Consider the following 20,592-nt stretch of genomic DNA (forward strand, 5'->3'; position numbering starts at 1 on the left):
ATGGTTTGTCTCCCTCTCTGATTTCTTCCCATTTAGTTTTCCTTCCTTCCCCTGTGGTCCTCTGTTCTATTTCTTATGTTCCACATATGAGTGCAAATAAAAAGAATAAATAAAATTTTAAAACAAAAAGAAAACTAAAATTAAAAAGAAGCATTTCCATGTTAAAAATAAATAAACAAATAGATATTCTGCCCCCCGGCTCTTAGTATTAAAAAACAAACTAAGATTAGAAAGAAAAATGACATTATAGAACTTGGTACAATTCTAAAAAACATACTCATTGTGACTAAGCAATTTCACTTCAGAGCCAACTGCCCTCAAGAAATAACACCACGGTGGTGTTTCTAGGTGATTTCTAGATGGTCTTTGTACAGACCCAGAAATGTGGTTTTATTAATGCTCTGAGTATGGGGTGACCTCTGTGACTTTGGCTTGCCCTAACCAAACCCACAGAAATATCTAAATACCAAGTGGAATGCTAATTCGTCAACTTGACCATGAGAAAAACAACTTTAATCAAATTGGAATACAAAATAGTTATGGAGAAAACTCCCAAGCTTTACAGATTTTCCCGTATTTAATTCTCAAAACAATGTTTACAAGATGGACATTGAAGAAACTGTTAAAGCTCATCAATATCTCTGTGTACCTCTATATTTCCCTACCTCCCTTGCAGCTCTACTGGACAACAGAATGTGAGCAATTCGTGTGAGTCACTTCTGAGCAGAGGTGGTTAAGCAGATAATGTCCTTTCCCTATGCTCCTTCTTTCCCAAACATGCAGTTGGATGCAAAGGAAATGCTGGGCCAAGAGACCAGAAGAAGAGAGAGGTTTTAAGGGAAAGGACATCGCAATGAGATCCAGGCCATTCATTTTTCTAAATTCACATTCTCAAGGACCAAGTCTTGCCCAGACAAGATTACAGACCCCAAGTGAGCAGAGAGAGACAAAAGAAGCTGGAAAACACTTTCCACAGGCTAAAGTGCCAGGGGTGGGATGGAAAGAAGAACCGTTTCAGAGGGGTTGAGAAATGGAGGGGTGGGTTTGTTGAAGGAGAAAAGATTATGTGGCCAAAGTGGGGGAAAAATGCAGGGGTGAAGTATTTCCAGGTGGTGACAAGGTCTAGGGTATTAGCATACCATGAGTTGGAAGAAGTGGAACAGAGGCTTTGGAATAGTCAAAGAATGATGAAGAAAGGGTCTGGATGGTAATTAAAATATCAAAATCTTAAACTCAAGCCAAGGCCTTAGACTTATGAAATCACAAATCCATCTTTTAACATCTAACATACACAGACATGGACATCTGATACACTTGGAATTCTGCCTTAGTTTCATTAGTGACTTTCTGCATCATACCCATTTGTCATCCAGGCTGGTTTGTTTTAAATCCTATAGGACATAGGTTTGATACAAAACTTTAGCTCAATATATTTGCCCTTGTCAACAAGAATAAATCATATGGAAACTGACAAATCCCTGGAACAAATGTAATGAATTGATATTTTGATTTTGAGATATGTGATCATGAAAACATAAACTTTGTTATTGTCTTCAACCAAGTATTTCCTTTTTTGATTTTACCAGAGAATATGACTGATGTTTCACAGTAGAGCCATTCATTCTTTTAAAACAATGTTCTTAACTAGTCCAGACATTTAGCATATTTCTATTTTCCAAATTTGTTACTTTTTTCTTAAATGAAATGTCCCTCCCAGTATTTTTCAGAAGGAGATATTAAGGAGGAGTTGTGTTACCAATTCAGTAAAGTATTCTCTGCAATATTGCCAGAAAACTTGCTAGTGAAGACTTCTTGGCTTATGTCATGGAACAGACAACAATTCTATCAATAGTTGACCATCTCAAAGTTAATGGATAGATTTCCACTTGATCAACTGAAACTCTTTGCTTTTCTTGTACCTGACTCATGTAAAGATATATTTACAGACAAAAGCCATCAACACTTACAGATGAACCAAGCAGAACTGTACTAGAAAGGACTCTATTTCCAAAAAGTTCTTTTTACCCTCTTTTGATTTTGAAATTCCTTTTACTAAGGACAGAGCTTATCTTTCACACAGAAAAGGAAGACTTAAAATATAAATACCTCTGGAAAATGTAATATACGGGCTAAAAATTTATAAATTTTATTCTAGAACATTCTTAAGAAAAGGTTAAAGAAATATAAAATTTTTGAGTTGGTAGGAAGGGAAAAGAGGCAAAAAATGAAATAAAATAAAGACTTGTTGGAGTCATATTTCCATATTTATTTGGCTAATATCTATATTTACATACATTTCTCATTCATTTCTCTATTTCTTACCAATTACCAGTCTCATTTAGTACTCATCTTAAAAGTTACTTTAATTCCTGCAATTCACTATTTCCATTTACATAAAAACAGCACTAAAATAGCAATGTTATTTCTTGAAAAATTTCTAAGATACTTAGACCAAAGTTGTTATGCAAATGTAAAATATTATAGCAGTGGGTGTGCTTTGGTAGGATTTATTGCAAGGTCAAGGTCCCCAAAATAGGTGCACCATTTGAAACTGCTTTCTTCTGTGTTTACAAGATTGCTCTCTCCTGACCACATGTCCAGCTCTCCAGAACGGACATGCCCCACCTCAATGTTGACCAATCGTGTTGATTACACTTAAATTGTGATGTCCCCTCTGCTCTGTCTACAGTGATGGAAAAGATACAGTTACATGCCAGAAGAGATAGGAGGACTCCAGGTAGGTGAACTGCGTCATACTTTCCAAGATGGAATTTATCATTCGTGTGGGATTGGGTGTTGGCAAATGTATGCTGCTAGATGTGTAGATATGTGCGTGATCTGGGCACAAGCATGTTAATTTTACTCTGAGTCTAATATCACCACAGCTCATTGGAGACTGAATCTCCCAGTCTTCTCTCTGTGTCATCTTTTTATTTTCTTTCACAATGCATATCTTGGTTCTCTCTCACCAAGGATTGTATTATGATTAGTGAATTCACTGACATCCTGATAATAAATAGGCAAACTTGAGAACTAAAGCACATCTTGGACCATTCTCTTTCAATTTTGAATAAGAGGATTAATGGAAAGGAATAAGGAAAGAGACAAATTAAAATAGCCAAAACTGGTATTTAGAGAAAACATTTCTAACACCTAGAAACTCTGAACTAAGTCAAATAATCTGCAACCAAAATGATGCACACAAACAGAAATCTATCACTTTCTAGTTTTGAGACTGATTCTCCAAAAATAAGCAAAGTCAACTCAATAAAGGACTTTCTCCAATTCACTTTTGCTTCTAAATGAATATTTCAGACTTTTATACTTGAATCACCTAGATAATCAGCTCAAATTGTCACTTTACTTTGCACCAGTAACATATTCTTTTTTTTTTTTTTTTTTTTTTTTTTTTTTTTTTTTTTATTTTTTATTTTTTATAAACATATATTTTTTATATACATATATTTTTATCCCCAGGTCTGTGAATCACCAGGTTTACACACTTCACAGCACAGTAAAACCATGCTTAAGAATATGTTACTGGTGCATGCTTAGCGAAATAAGTCATGCACCAGTAACATATTCTTAAGCATGGTTTTACTTTTCTATTCTTTTAGTCACAATAAAATAATGTACTTGAAATTTCAAAATACCTTTGACCTTGTCCAAAAAATTTTTACATAGTCTCCAGAAGGCTACTTCTACTCTTTGTGCTTGGGATCATAAGTATTGAAGTATTTGACAATATTCTTGAACACAATGGGACTTATCTCTAGATAGTCTTTAACTGCGAAAGATGCCCTCAGTATCGCTAGTCCAATCAGCTTTTGTTTGCAAACACTGTTCAGGCCTTAAAGTGGACCACAAAATCTGCTCTGAACATAAGGCAATGTATTCTATAAGTTCTGGAACTCTTTTGCCTACTTTTCTACACAGACCCCCCCCCCCAAAAAATCGTCTTTAATTTTGTTTTCCCCCAGAAACTACAAATTTACCATTACCTTCTTCCCATCTCCTTTCAACTATATGGAATTTTCTCATTTTCTTCTGCTGACATTTAATCCTTCAGAATTCCCAGTTTGTCCCACGTGGTTGAACGGAATGTTCAGCATTTTTGTATATTATGCCTCATTGGGCAAGTAATCAACCAAAATAGACATTTATCATAGATTTGAAGTTCTCTTATTTTAAGTAAACACACACTCTAAACTCTATAATAAGCCAATCTTCTAAGTATTCACTAAGAATTTTTACACTGAATATAGACTATCAGAAAAAAATCATATAAAACCAATGTCCTCCAGCCAATGCTGTCACAGAAGGCAGTAAGATTTAAGTCCAAAGGAGTCAGAACTACACAGCAGATAGTCTGAAATCACTAAGACCATTATGATTAAAATTTGACCTTTTATTTAGCCAAGTAAATTGTCTGAAGAAATAAATCTAAAGTCACTGAAAGAGATAGAGCATGACTCCCAAGCCTACGAGCCAAGTACCATGTGTAGGGTTTGCTAATCCTACTCTAGGCTAATCAGCTAAGAGATGTGTGGCAAATCCAGTGTAGGCTAAAGATACTTAAAAGACTCATAAGGAAAACCTACAGCAACCAGAAGAGAAACAAATAAAGAACCTGGGGCTATTACAGCCAGAGAAACCTGGAGGCTGATTCCCTACTAAACTTCAGTTTATAAGGACTGTAAGCTGGTCAGGGACAGACTGCACTCCAATGGGACAAGACAGGAAGGGATGCCATAAATGCCGATGTAGGGATTAGACACAAGACAGACTTTGTCATAATGGGAGCCTATTAAACTGTACCCTGGGCCAACACTATGTTCAAAGTGTGTGACCTGCTGGGCCCTAGGTCCCAACACAGAGGTATCAGAATGAACACAGGAAAGAAACTGCAAGGTTGCAAAAGGAGTGTCTTTTCTACAGAAGGTATCTCACCAAGATGAGGAGGATGTCCTATAAGATGTCGCAGAACAAGATGACTAAGAATCCTCTCTTAGTTCCAGTCCCAGTCCCCACCCAGGCAATTTTCGGTCCTTCTGGGAAGCCCCACTGCTCCAGTGGCCCTCAGTCCCTGTCACCTCTCTCTACCCTCTTCCCTGTCTCCCTTTTCTTTTCTTTCTCTTTTTCTCCTTCTAGCCTCTTTTTACTTCCTCCTTCCTCCTTCCCTATACTCTCTCAGTTTCTTTCTCTGCCCACATGCATTGTTCCCATGGCTGGAGACGGAGGGAACTGAAAATTCTTGCAGTAGAATTTGATTTTTCATGACACGCTATAATTTATGCACACCAAAAGATTGCGGCATTGTGCTTTTCTATAGATGACATAAACTTCCTCATAAGCCACTGCTTTGGACTTGTATCTCCACCAAAATTCGTATGTTGAAGCCCCAATACTCAATGTGTTGCTTATTTGTAGGTGAGACTTTTGGGAGGTAATTGGTTTTAGATAAGGTATGAGGGGAAGCTGCCTCATGGGGTGGGGGGAATGGATGATTCTGGATAAGGCACTCCACCCTCGTGACCTCATCTAAACCTCTTCCTCTTTTTATAAGTATCCTTATAAAAAGTGGAAGAGACACCAGAGTTCTCTTTCTCTGTGTCATCTGAAGACATAGTTAAAGGAGGCAGTCTAAGAGGAGGATTCCCACCAGGAACCAAGCCTGCTGGCACCTTGATCTTGGAATTACCATCTCCAGAATCATAAGAAAATAGATTTCAATTGTTTAAGCCACTTGGTCTATTGTGATTTGTTATGGCAGCCCAACCTGACTAATACATTTCATTCCCACTTCTTGAGGTTGTAGGATGGGGTGGGATAAGGGGAGTACAAACTTCCTGTTAAGAATCAGTCAGCTACTTGGCTTTTAACAGTCCCTTCCAGATAAATATGCAGCCAGTTTGAAGTTCAAACTCCCTCTACGATTTGTCTCTCCTCTCGTGTTCCTCCCACTTCCCTCCCAAGATGGGAACTTGAAGGTGGAGCACAGATTACTTATCTTTGAGGACAATGAAAGCGAATGTTGAGCCCAAGGCTGGCCTCCTCAGAGATGTCCCCTGCATCCTGCGGTCTTACTCTGATGGTGACATTCATGATCAGTTCTTGGGTGGAAAAACGGGGTCACTGGGTCTTTTCTTCTGTTAGCTGGCTCTACCTTAGCTCGGGCTGGCCCTGTCAGTCCTCTTGAGTTTGTCTCCTCCTGAGGAGGAATCTGCACTGGGGTTCCCCCACTTCTTGCCATCACAGCCCTAGCAGGCCTATGGTTTTGTGGTTTTCATTTTTTGTTTTTTAATTGAAGTAAAACTGAACTAATATCCTATTAGTTTCAGGTGTACATCTTAGGGATTCAACATTTTTATACATTACTAAATGATCCCCATGAGAAGTCTAGTTATCGTCTCCTGCCATACAACATTATTACAATATTATTGGCAACATTCCCTGCGCAGTACTTTATATCCTCAGGACTTCTTCATGTTATCATTGGAAGTTTGTACGTCTTAATCCCCTTCACCTATTTTGCCTGCCCCTCCAATTCCTCCTCTGTCTGGTAACCAACAATTAATTTCCTGAATCTATGAGTCTGTTTCTATTCTGTTTCGTTTTGTTTGTTCATTTATTTTGTTTTTTAGATTCACATATAAGTGAAATCCCATGGTGTTAGCTACTGTCTGACTTTCTTCACTTACTTGAATGCCCTTTAGGCCCATCCATATTGTCATAAATGGCAAGATTTTGTTCTTTCCGTGGCTGAGTAATATTCCATTACATGGATCACATCTTCTTTAACCATTTTCTATCAATGGACACTTAGGTTGCTTCCGTATCTTGGCTATTGTAAACAATGCTGTAATGAACATCATAGTGTACATATTTCTTTCAGTTGGTGTTTTCATTGTCTTTGGATAAATACCCAGAAGTGGAATTGTTGAATCTTATGGTAGTTCTATTCTTCACTTTTTGAGGAACCTCCATACTGCTTTCCATAACGGCTGCACCAGCTGACATTTCCACTAACAGTGTAGGAGGGATCCCTTTTCTTCTACATTGTCTTTACCAATACTTATTTGTTTTTGTCCTTTTGATAATAGCCATTCTGACAGGTGTTGGGTAATATTTCATTGTGGCTTTGCTGGGTGATTAGTGGTGTCAAGCATCTTTTTATGTACTTCTTATCCATCTATATGTCTTCTATTAAAAAAATGTCTATTCAGATCCTTTGTCCATTTTTTAGCTGGATTGTTTTTTGGTTTTTGTGGGTTTTTTGTTTTGTTATAATAAATTCTGTAAGTGCAGGCCCCTGGTTTCAGTTGCTGCATCAAGGCATATAAGAGCTGCTGGATCTTTCCACATCATACCCAAACCAAGGGATTTTCGAGTTTCAGTATTTCACTCTCTCTATACTTAAATACTCCATCGTTGGCCATTACTACTTTGCTGCCTAGATGGTTCCACGTTGTATATGATAATTCTTCTAGAAGGCTTGAAATTTTCCCAGTCTGTATCCAGGGGAAACTAGGAACAAAGCTCTTTGCTCTGGGAATAGCACATCCCACACCCCAATAAAAAAAGGTGGGGCTATTTCTAACTTCTTCTCTCCTTTGGCCATGAAGGTGTGAAGCCTTCTTATTTGTCCACTTATTTGACCCTTTACCTTCCTTCCTCCTGTGCTCTCCTTTCTCTTTTGGTCTTGATGGGGGTATGTGTGTGTGTGTACATGTGTGTATGTCTGTCTGTCTCTCCTCCCACACTCCCCCCCAACACACAGCTTCCTAGACATTAGAAATATTATCTACTTTCTCTTCCCGTTAGGTGAGAAACTGTATGACAATTTCCTCCAGAACTTCTTTGATACTGTCCTTTCCTTCCCTGGGAAATAAGTCTTAATGGTGAAGGTTGGAAAAATTCAAGTTATATCAGTTTTTAAACAACATTTCTCATTAATTATAGACATATGAGGCCAATTTATCTCTACTCAATGAGGCACAAATATGAAATAATCGTTTTGCTCATCCCTGCTGTGAAACTGTGATTTATAACAAGAAATATATAATTTGGTATTATCTAATTCCTGTCATAAAGTTCCTAATGCCCTTGGAGTTTCCTAAATTATGGGAACCACAAAGGTTATTTTGTTATATTAATGGTGACTTTGGGACAGCACCTCTGGATGGGGCTAATTGCCAAAGGAACCCAACCACGTGATTAGAGATAGAACTTTTAATATCCCTTACACCACTTCCTAAGAGGGGAAACAGACTGAAAGTTGAATCTATCACCAATAGCTGATGATTTAATCAATCATGCCTATGTAAGGAAGCCTCCATAAAAATTCAAAAGAATGGGGTCCAGAGAGATTCCAGGTTGGTGAACCAAATGCTTCCATGTACCACTGTACTAGGCTCCAGAGTCTACAGGGACCGAAGTTCCTTTGTCTCGGACCTCACCCTATATATCTCTCATCTAGCTGTTAATTCACACGCTTTTAATACTCTTTGTAATAGACCAGTAACTTAGTGAGCAAATAGCTTTCCTGAGTTCTGTGATCCACTCTAGCACATTAATCAGACCCAAAGAGGGGTTTGTGAAAAACTCCGATTTATAGCTATTTGGTCAGAGGCACAGAGAAAAGTCTGGACTTCTGATTAGCATCTGAAGTGAGGGCAGTCTTGTAGGAATGAGCGTGTAGAATCTGATGTTATCTCCAGGTAGATGGTGTTAGAATTGCGTTGAATTGTAGGACAGCCAGCTGGTGTCCAGAGCATTGCCTGGCGGTGCAAGGAAAAACCCACGCATTGGAATCGGTGATCAGAATTGTCCCTGCCTTTACCTTCACGTTTGCATTCTCTATCACTCCCAGATTGCATCACTTTCTATTAACTTTGGGTTATTAAAAAAGAGATCATCAAAAACTTCATTTTCAAGCTCTATGTAAATTCCATCTCCTCCATATCCCACAGCTCCAGAGAAGGTATGAGTGGGGACCTTGACTGTTTGAAGTGAAATGAGGTTGGAAGGAGTCTTGGCTCTGAAACACCCCCTCCTCCCTGTCCCAGGCCTGGCTCCTCTCCAGTATGGGAAATCAGGAAGAAGCAGAAGGAAGGGGAAAGCGGTAACCCTCTCTCTGTTGGCTGCTCTGCTTCTCCAGTGAATCTGAGCATGCATGCCACTATCTGAAGTCTGTCGCTTGGGGAGCACGTGTGAAACTTAGTCATAGAGGTCTTCCCACAATACAGTCCAGCTCTAGGAAAGATTCAGCTCTAACTGGACTTCTAACTAGCCCCTCAACTATCCCAGTAATATACCCCATCATGGTGCACAGTCCTGCGGGGAGGTGGCAGGGAGGCAGGGGTGGTAGGGAAGGAAATTGTACAGTAAGGTGATTAAAGAATAGCTAATTCCGTATGTCCTCTTGTCCTAAGGAATTTCTCAAACCCTGGCCGTGACACGTAATGGGTGGGCAATCTTACTATTCTGTCCCCTCTTCCCCTCGCCAGCCAGCTCTCCCCAGCTTCCATCTTCTGTACTCAGGGAGAAGTGGAAAGCCCCGTCAAGTCTGCTGCCTGAGCAGAAGTCACCGGAGGCAGTTCCTAAAAAGCCATTGTCTTGGAGCCTCTTTCTTCACTTGGCAATGCCAGTCAGAAGACCCTCGCCAGTGGGAAGGGGAGGAATCCCCCACCCCACTCCTTCCCTGGCTTCTTTTATAGACCATTAACTGGTTATTAAGAGGCAGGGGATGTACGTGGGGACTGACATCCAGTTCTTTAGCCTCTTTGGAAAATTTGGAGAAAGTGTCAGATCCTAATTGCTGTTCTTAGTTTTGAGCCCTTCTGTCAAACACAATGTAACAAAAAAGTCCCCTTAGCATGCCATCATTCTTTAGCTGAATTTCCCCTATCATATTGGAATCCCTTTCTCCCTAATCCTTTGAAAGCAGATAGACTCACTTTGCTACATGGATGAAAGGCATTCCAATCAGCAGTAACTGAGCTGTATCGCATGATATTTGAAGGTCCCTTCTAAAGACCCTGTGATCCTATGAAAACAAGGAAAGAAGAAGTAAATTACATTTATGAAAATAAATGATTATAACTATTTCATTATCCTTATTTTGGAACAAATTCAAGGTGGGGTTTTTTTTTTTTCCTTTAAAGTTGATCTCTTATTGGCCAAATACTTATTTTCTACAAGTTAGCAATAATTGAATCCTTCATTTTGCCTTCCTCTATTCCCATCTTCTCTTCAGCTCTTTATTTTGATCAGTGTCTTTACTGCAAAAACAGTTTCTGCCAATTAATTTGGCCACCATATATGCTAGTTGTAATTTTAGATGCATTTGATCTGAGTAGGATTTGGATTCTATAACTATTTCAATATGCAAAACTCTAGTGATATCTAGGAATCGTCGCACTGAAAGATTTTTGGATGTGTGATTAGGTAGCCTACATTTTTAAAGGAAAAAAAAAAGAAAAAGAAAACTTGTTAGAATCTTTGCAGAAGAATCAGTTTAATAGTAAAATGCTGCCTCCTTCTGGATAAATTATATTAGGCATGATAAGCTTGCAAAACTGCTACAGAGGTGTACCATTTTAAGAACAGAAATTCTTTTAAAGAATTAAAATGCTACTTCTTTTTTTTTTTTTTCCAAGGGTAACTTCAGGTTTATTCACAACTTCATATAACCAACTAGATTCTTCTGAAACTAAAGTACTAAGAGAGTAAAACAATCTCAAATATAAATTTTGAGAGTACGCAAAATAACACATTTATAAAATTACAGCATTGTTACTATAATTTGTTTTTAAACAAAATAAGGCACCCGACTGGTGTACCCTGTATCTTACACACTGATCCTTTCCTTCTCAGTATCCAGTAATTCCAGAGGAATACAAAAAAATAAAAAAAGTTATTCTGTTGGAGGACATGTTCCTGTGGATGCTTTTAGGAATTCCAAGTAAAATGCTACTTCTTAAAATAAAAAAATAAAATCAGAAGACTTGAGTAGACCTTGGAATATTACCTAGATTTTACCTTTGGGGCTGTCACCCACCTCAACCACTTATCCTATATAACTGATTTGGTTATCTGATTTTCTTTTAAAGATCTCTGAACAGTAACTGAGAAAGGATGAAATAGATGATAAACTTACAAACAGCATAATTTTCAATTTTATATTTAGCTACCTTCCCTAACATTCACATGGTGTGGGCATTTATGCATGCACACATATTCATAATACATACTTGGAAAAGTGTGTAGACTTGGCAGTGCGAGGTGTGACAGTGTGTGTGTGTTTGCGCACGCATGGGTGAATGTGAACAAATGCAATGAGAAGCCCGAGTGTTCTAGTCTTAGTTCTAAGGTCAGTGGTCATGTGAATTTTGCCACTTAATCTGAGTCCTAGTTTCCTTATCTGTGTACTGAGGATAATAAACTCATTGTTATTAACCTCAAAAACACTTTGTGAGGCTCATTGAAATCAAGGAGCGCTGTGTGAGGTATTAAACTCATTTGGTTATCTTTAAGGTTTTAAATGGTCATATGCCTGAAGTGAAAGAATAGAACCGGATTTGTGACCAACAAGAAGAAAAATGCTTAATGGTGTCCTATTTATTGCATAACTACAGCTAGTTTGGTGACACTCAAAGCAACTCTCTACTATCTGGAGTACAGAGCTGGAGAACAAGGTTACAAATAACCCCAGACCACACTTCCACAAAAATGAATTCTACTGTCCAGTCTCCAGGAACAGTTAACTCCCACAGAGCCAAAAGAGCAGGGTCTATCCAAAGATGATAACAGTCAGTAACCCAGAGCTCAGCCTTATCCTTGAGTCAACCCTATCTGGAACCCTAGCCCAAGACAACCAAAGGCTAATTGTGCGCTGGTTTTCTTCAAGGGATGCTGATGGCTCTGTAAGGATGCTTCAACCTAAACAGTACTAACCAAAATCTAACACAGCTGAGAGACCAAAGGATACTCTAAATATTCTGTTTCCTAGTCAGCCTCTCACCAGTGGGTATGTGATTTAACCACCGTGTGCCTCAATTTTGTCTCTGAAATGGGTATTAAAATAAAACCTATTTTTTTAGGTTGTGAAGATCAAATGAATTCCTACAAGCAGAGCACTCAGAATAATGTCTAGCAGGTAAGGTTTCAATACCTGTTAGCTGATGTTACTCCCACCACTGTGATGATTAATTATCACACTGACTTGCATGCCCATGGCATTCATTCATTAAGAAATGACATGTTGGGGACACCTGGGTGGCTCAGTTGGTTAAGTGGCTGCCTTCGGCTCAGGTCATGATCCCAGCGTCCTGGGATCAAGTCCCACATCGGGCTCCTTGCTCGGCGGGGAGCCTGCTTCTGCCTCTGCCTCTGCCTGCCATTCTGTCTGCCTGTGCTGCCTCTCTCCCTCTGACTAATAAATAAAATCTTAAAAAAAAAAAAAAAAGAAATGACATGTTGGGGTGCCTGGGTGGCAGTGGGTTAAGGCCTCGGCCTTCAGCTCAGGTCATGATTCCAGGGTCCTGGGATCGAGCCCCGCATCGGGCTCTCTGCTCAGCAAGGAGCCTGCTTCCCCCTCTCCCTCTGCCTGCCTCTCTGCCTACTTGTGATCTCTGTCTGTCAAATAAATAAATAAAATCTTAAAAAAGAAAAAAAAATGATATGTCTCTCTCATAGCTCTTCAATGTTCTGAGACTACAGATTGATCTTTTAAATTCTCTGGCCGTCAAGATTTAGAATTTTGTTCTTATATTAGTTACCCGACATTGGAGACATAGTTCTTTTTATTTTTCACTACTGTCGCTATTTAATGACATAGTAGCCGAACCAAGCCACAACTGTCTTGCAGCCATACAAACAGAGGGACTGTTTAGAGTTGGGACTTTTGCACATTTCAAGCTGTTAAGCCTTTTTTTTTATGATTTAGAAATATTCCAGTTCCATTTCACTACAAGAGCAAAAGCTGCTATAATATCTTTGACTCAGAACTATTTAGTATATCACCCTAAGAAAAATATTAGAAAGCACCAGAACTGTTTTGATTGAAGACTAAAAATGACACTTGGCCACTAGATGGCATTTAAATTATGTAACCCGTTTCAGCTCACATTTGATCTATTAAAACCTTAAGTGGCTTGCGCTTGGCTCAAGCACTGGCAATTCATATATTTTGACAGTGAGGAAACTCTCAGGAATTGGCTGAATAGAGGTTTAGGAATATCTCCGGTAGGTTCTACAGCTACAGACATGAAACGCTTTTGGAATTATGAAAAGAGGAGTAATTTTTAATTTCTGCCTTCAATCTTCTTCAGTTTTTTGTTTATTTTTGTTTTTTAAGTAAATTATTGAGGGTAAGATTGAGAGACTGGATAATGTCTGTCTTTTCAATTTACCTATGTAATATGAAGTCTTCATAACCACACAACAGCATAATTCACTGACCGCTCGTCCCAGCTGGCCAGAGGTATCCTCGAGCCTGGCCTCTACTGTTTTACCAGGTCTAGAAGCCTAATCATATTTGCCATTTCCTTTTCAATTAATTCCTAGGAAAGGCCAGCCAGGGACCAGTGAAATATGCCAGAGGAGAAAGAAATAGAATTTAATCTTCACTGAGTAAAAAGGCTGGTGAAAGAAAAGAGAGCAGATCAGTTATTTTTCCATCTCCATGAGGTTATGAGTAGAGAAACATTTCAACAGTAAGACTTCAAGATAACCATGAAGATGAAATAAAATAAAATAAAAAATAAACTACAAAATAAATATGTGCATGTTCTTTCCATATAATAGAGGAGACACTTCTCTTTGGGGAGGTTTTGCATAGAAACACAAAGAAGGTAGTAAGAGATCCTCTCTAGCTCTCCTCTTGGGTTTCAAAAAGCAACCTGTCAGATTTCAAGCCTATGGCACTAACTCAATCTTTCCACTAGATGGCGCTAACACATACTGAGTTCCTTTAAGTGGTGGACCGTTTATTTCTGTGATGAAATAAAGTACCACTTATTCAATTACATATGTGATTGAAGAAGGCATCTCCTAAGGGAAAACTGCGCAGTGATTGGCTAAAAAGTTTAATAACAAATTATTAATTTACCTAAAGAGATGGAGAATTGAACATCCTTTATATTTATTGTCTCCCAACCTATCCACCCTCCCATGAAAGACAAAACACAAAATTATAAATCCACAAGGAAATAAAGAATAGGAAAGATAAGAAGAGCAGACCAAGACACATATTCAGGAAGGTGCCAACCCAATGGCTTCATGTGACTAACCCAGAAAAAACTGAAACCCAAGCACCCAGAGAAGGAGAACCAGTGAAAAGAAAAACGTATCCCACCCTAGAAACATGGGGGCTCAGAAATCGAATGTGCCCTCCTGCGCTGGACTGGGAAGGCTAAGGGTGAACTGAAAACAGAATAAAACTGGGGGAAATATACATACTGATCTGCAAGACTCCTCAGCCCCTTTGCCCACTCATTTCCCAGATAGCTGTCAGACCAGGCTGATTTGCTCTATCATACACTAAAGAGTAATGGGCTATTCTATGCTCTAACACTGGGGAAAGCCTTCTAGAAAATGGCTCACTCCTGGCTTATTAGTCCTCCAGTGAAGTTCACCACTCATCAGGCTTCTCCTTTCCCATGAAAATCAGTTTTTGTTTTTGTTTTTATTTTTTATTTTTTCCATTCTGACTCTTAGATACAGATAGAGAGTCAAGAATCACCATTTAGGGAAAGTTTCCAACATAAGAGATGTAGACTAAACAGGTTGGCAGGGGGTCGGGAGAAGGGGGGTTGTGGTGGGTAGGAACAGAACTTAGAAGAGAGACAATGCAGACAACAGCAGAAAAGAAACTTTCAAAGAAACTAACTAGTGTCCTTTGAGAAAGAAGAAAAGTTGTTGGACCCATAATGAAAGTAAGGTGATATTAAAGGGCTTTCTTAAAGAAGAAAGAAGTAATCAGAGAAAAGGAAAGGGGTTTTGAAAATTTAAAATATGATACCAAGGATGAAAACCATTTCAAAAGAAAGATTAGAAGAGAATTTTAAGGAAACTGCCTAGTAAATAAAATAAAAAGGGAAAAAAGAAAGAAAAGACAAAAATGATAGGAACATTGGGGGGTAAATCTAGACTCTCTAACATGGGACTAATAGAAGTTCTAGAATGAGAAATGAGAGTAAATCAAAAGGAGGAAATTACTGAATAAATAATAAAAGAACATTCTCCTAGATTGAAAGAAATGAGTAAAAGGAAAGAGATTCTGGATTGAGAGCATCTACTTAGTACCCAAGTTATGGAATTAACAACAACAACAAAAAATCTACAGGCCCCTGGATGACTCAGTTAATTAAGTGTCTGACTCCTGGTTTTGGCTCAGGTCATGATGTCAGGGTCCAGGGATCAAGCCTTGGATGTGTCAGGCTCCATATTCGGCACAGAGTCTGCTTGAGCTTCTCTCCCTCTCCCTCTGCTGTTCCTCATCTGCTCTCTCTTTCTCTCTATCTCTTTAAATAAATAAATCTTTTTTAAAAAATCTATAGCATATCACTGTACAACTTGAGAACATAAGGGATAAAGGAATAATCCTAAAAGCCTTGGGGGAGCAGTTATATGCAAAGAGTGAGTAATCTGAATGTATGGGATATCTAAACTGCATTGGAAACAGAAGTCAATAGAATAATGCTTTTGAAATACTAAGGATAAATTATTTTTATACCTAGAATTCTATACTCATCCAAACTCTCAATTGAGTTTGAAGGTAGAATATGTCTTTTTAGACACATAAATTCTCAAAGAACATACCTTCAATGCACCCTTCCACAAGAAGCTACTGGAAGATGTTTTCTACCAAAACAAGGGAGTAATCAAGACAGAGGGAACCTGAGATCTAGGACACATGGAAATCCAACCTAGGAAAGAGGTGATGGCAATTCTCCAGTGGTGGTGACAGGAAGTGCCGGGAGAAAACTGTGAGGCCAGTTTCCGAAAGCTCGTCCAGGAGAGGAAAAAAGAAAGAAAAAAAGAACTAATAGATTATCTCATTTATTTGACCCTGCTGAGATGTATTTTACTCTTCTCTTGGAAATTATGGGCATGAATTAGTAACAGAAACATTGAAAACTAAGCAGATTTTAAAAACAAGGTGGTCCTTGATTAAACCTTTGATTTAAAAAATTTTTTAAAGCCATAAAGACATTACTAGAGCAGTTGGGGAAATTTGAATAGGGAGTATATATGAGAAAATATTATTGTGTCAATGTTAAAATTTTTAAATCTGATAAAGGCTAAGTGTGCTAAGTGTATTTAAAATCACCAGTATGGGTGAGAGAAAAGTGGCTGCCTAAGGAAAAATACTTTTCACACACACACACACACACACACAAGTGAGTCTGAAGAAATGAGTATTTCCATGTGGGAGGAAGAACATTCCAGGCCAATGCCACATGTTGAAAGAGGAACCATGAGCATCAGACATTGGGTGAGGGTCCACTATGTGTCTGGCACGGTTCTTAGCAATGAGACTATAGCAGGATATGAAGGGACCAGCCCCCTGGCCTTTGAAGGGTGACATTCTAGAGACAGATGAGGAAGAAGGAAGGAAAAGAAGGAACAGACACTAATAGTGAGAACACTCCAGGCACAGCAAAATCCTTGCAAAAATGATCTGAGGAGAAGCACACCCAGGTCTCCAGCAACCACAAGGCAGGTAGGGGAATGGGGCGGCTGGGTGATGGACATTGGGGAGGGTATATGTTGTGGTGAGCACTGGGTGTTGTGTAGGACTGATGAATCACAGACCTTTTCACCTGAAACAAATAACACATTATGTATTGGAAAAAAATACTAGTTACAAAAGTTGTATGAGGGATGCCTGGGTGGCTCCTGTCAGATAAGGTCTGCCTTCTGGTCTTGTCCTGATCTCAGGGTCTTTGACCCAGCCCTGCATCAGGCTCCCTACTCAGCAGAGAGTCTGCTTCTCCCTCTACTCTCTTTCTGTGCTCGCTATCTGTCTCAAATAAATAAATCCTTAAAAAAAAAAATGTACAGAAGCAACTCACCATAATCTAGTACACTAAAAAAAGTAATCAAAATTTTCTTATTTAAAAAAAAAAAAAAAAAGAAGCACACCCAGATTTGTCGAAAGAACGTCTGGAAAGCCAGAGTGGCTAGAGAGGAGTGGCCAAGGAGAGAGCAGCAGGAGAAGTTTCCAGAGCTCTGGAGAGGTCAGACCAGGGAGGCTTTTAAGACATGTATGGATTTTGACTTTTATTCAGAATTTATTGTGTGGAGGAATGAAATAATATGTAAGTATTGAAAAAATTCCTGTAGCTTCTGTGTTGAGAATAGATTACAGAAGGATATGGGTACAAGCAGGGAAACCATCTAGGAGCTACTGTGTCACAGCTGCTGATAGGTCAAGAAAGGTGAGATGTGGGGCGCCTGGGTGGTTCAGTGGGTTAGAGCCTCTGCCTTCGGCTCAGGTCATGATCCCGGGGTCCTGGGATCGAGCCCCGCATTGAGCTCTCTGCTCGGCAGGGAGCCTGCTTCCTCCTCTCTCTCTCTCTAACTGCTTGTGATCTCTGTCTGTCAAATAAACAAATAAAATCTTTAAAAAAAAAAAAAAGAAAGAAAGAAAGAAAGGGAGATGGGAGAATTAACTAGTATGTGGAGGTTATTATGACCCTGACAAGAACAGGTTTGGTTTGGTACCTGGCAAGGGGAGACGCCGTTTGGGTTGGGTCCATGAAAGAATAGAAAGAGACGAGCTGAAGGGATGTTGATGTATTTGCTGTGAAGGAGAGCAGAAAAATGGAGCAGTGGCTGGAGGAGACATGACGTCAGAAGACAGGTCTGTTTCTTTTTCAATTAGACAAAGCACAGATTGTGTACTGATGAAAATAATCCATCAGTTGGTCATGTTATTAAGTGATTGATAACTACTGATCTTGGGCCCAAGTGAAGCTCTGTCCTCAGCTACAAGCATAGGTAGTCCACCCACAGAAACAGAAAGGAAGGCAGAGTATCGCCTCAGATGCGGGTGGTGAGTGGCTGTGGGGTGACAGGCATCGCATTCTGTTCAGATTGCTTCTCTTTTCTTAAGAAAATGGAAAAGATTGAGGATGAGAGAGGTACCGGAAGTTAAAAAGAAAAAAGGAAGGTGTAAAAACTAGTGATCTCGGAGAGTACCCATGTTATCCAGAGGGCATGTAGGAAGGGGTGAACATTCCAGAGAACTGTGTGGTTGCCCAACAGAATCAAGGGTTCTCTTGGGGCTGGAGTCGTGCATTTATCTAAAGCCCAGCTGGCACGGTGTTGTGTTTCTGCAGCTGCATGAGGCTGGGTGGTTCAGGTTGGAGTTACACAGGCAGTGGTTATAATGACTAATCATGGAAGTGAAGCCAGCGAGAGAGAAGAGTGAGAATGTGACAGGGAGAGAACAGCGAGGAGCTGGCTGTGAACACAGGCAGAGGGAGGGTGAGACTGCAGAACGGCTAAAATGCGTTGTGACAGCCAATGTTGATAGACAGGCCCATGGGAGCTGAGCAGTTATTAAGGGGAGGGGAGAGGACGGAATTATTGGAGGAGAAGCCAAAGAATGATGAGCCCCAGCTATTGGAAGACCATCCAATGGTCTTGGATATTCAAAATCAGGAGATGCTTCGGACAGTGGCAGTGAGCCTGGAGATACAGCTCTTCCAAAAATGAAGGGGAAGGACCTAGGACTCCATAAATTACTGCATTATGGCAGCATGGAATCCGACTTAAAACTGTGTAAGGAGGTGGGGAGGATGGGGAGAAATAGCCTGGAAGTAACCAGAAGGAGCAAAGGCACCCACCCCACCTGCAGACCCAGCGGCATCGGGGGCCTATGAACAGCCAGGCTAGAGTGGGTTGCAGAGAGCAACGTCCTCAGGGACAGTGGGGTTTCTGTGAGAGCAAGAAGTTGAAGGGAACATTTATACATGAGAGAGAGCGTAGAAGGATTTGCCTAGGCTGACCAAGCTTAGCAATACCAAACACCAAAACAACATCCAAGTTCATTCTGACAACTACAGAACTATCTATGATTCATTGCACTTCCTGAGCCAAAATGTGCTTAATGTTTAAAGCTGTAACAAAGTCAAAACAATTCTTCTGATTTTCTAAGCAGATCATGAGGCTGTGATCACAATATCTACGGAACGTCTCCATATCCAGGCCGATGCCTGCTGATAGAGACCTGTGAGCTACAGCAGAGGACGGTGATCCAGAATCCCCTCTGAGATGTAGCCAGAGGGAACACTGGGGGGCTAGGAGAGAACACAGTTGAGAGTGACTCTCAGTGGTTGGTTGGTTTGCTTGTTTGTTTGGGGGGTGGGGACAGGTAGATAATCATGTCAATAAAGGAGACAGACAAAAGGGACATAAAAGCTTCACTAAGACACAAGTTAAATTTGAGATGCCTGCAGGCTGACAAGTTGGAAAATCCAGGAGCCATTGGAAAAAGGAGTTCTAGAATACCAAAGAGTAGTGAGGCTTGGAGGGAGAGATTTTGGAGTCATCCTATAGGTATGCGGAAGCTGAAGAAGGGAAGTAGGTGAAGCCACTCAGGAGGAAAGCACAGAGCGGTTTTCCTAGTCTGGGGCCCCAGAGCCAATGGCCTGGTGGATTCTCTTGGCGGCGGCCAGGATGGCCACTAGAATGCAGGATGCCACGCTGAACTGTACTGGATCCTGAGGAGAACGGAAAAATCAGTAATGCTCTCTGCCGTGTTGAATTGTGTCTCTCCCAAATTCATGTCTACGAAGAGCCTCAGAATATGACCTTATTTGAAAATAGGGTCTTTGCAGATAAAATAAATTAAGATTACTAGATTAGGGTGGCCCCTGAATCCAAGGATGGTATCTTGACTGAATATAATAGGTTGCTAAGGCTATCCCTAAGCAAAGTCTCTTACTGTGGTAGGATGCCGAGTGTCCATGCTGGGTCCTTGGAACATGTGCAGTTTGGTCCAGTTTCAAAAAAGGTTCATGGTCCTGGCGCACCTGGATGGCTCTGTTGGTTAAGTGTCTCAGTTCAGCTCAGGGCATCATCCCGAGGTCCTGGGATTGAGTCCCGCGTCGGGTTCTCTGCTGAGAGCGGAGTCTGCTCTTCCCTCTCCCTCTGCTGCTCCCCCTGCTTGTGCTCGCTCACTCGCTCTTTCTCTCTCTCTCAAACAAAGAAAATCTTAAAAAAAAAAAAAAAAATTCATGGTCCCACAGTAACGTGCATAAGGCTTATCTTCTTAATGGCTGCCAAATTCCACTTTAAAACTCCTTGACCTAAGTAACTCTGTTTCATCTTTTACCGGCATCTACCTCATTTCAAGTCTTGACCTACAAAATGGCACATATTTGAAGTTTGTTTCAAGTAACTTCTACTCCCGGTGTGGGGCAGGGTAGGGCGCCCTTTAGTAACAGACACCTGGGGGCCTGGCTTGCCCCAGAGCCCAGAACCCCAACAGGCAGCCAGTCCACATGGAACTGACTGTCGTGCATTTTAGTGACCATTTTATTGTGATTTTTCAGGAGGCGGGTTTCATTTGCCCTT

The 20,592-nt window shown here is 40.2% G+C and overlaps 1 long non-coding RNA gene across 2 annotated transcripts in view; it reads left to right on the top strand.

Moving 5' to 3' along the window:
- The window catches only part of LOC131824943 (uncharacterized), an 89,778-nt gene that overhangs the window by 22,259 nt on the left and 46,927 nt on the right, over positions 1-20,592 (top strand). The window contains exons 3-4 of one of the 2 annotated variants that reach the window (XR_009351044.1): positions 2,575-2,737; positions 12,105-12,160. This is a non-coding gene — a long non-coding RNA (uncharacterized LOC131824943). The remainder of the gene's footprint in view (positions 1-2,574; positions 2,738-12,104; positions 12,161-20,592) is intronic. The other variant, XR_009351045.1, reaches the window with a different exon arrangement.

This window comes from Mustela lutreola, chromosome 2, assembly GCF_030435805.1.
Source record: "Mustela lutreola isolate mMusLut2 chromosome 2, mMusLut2.pri, whole genome shotgun sequence".
NCBI classification, from domain to species: Eukaryota; Metazoa; Chordata; class Mammalia; order Carnivora; family Mustelidae; genus Mustela; species Mustela lutreola.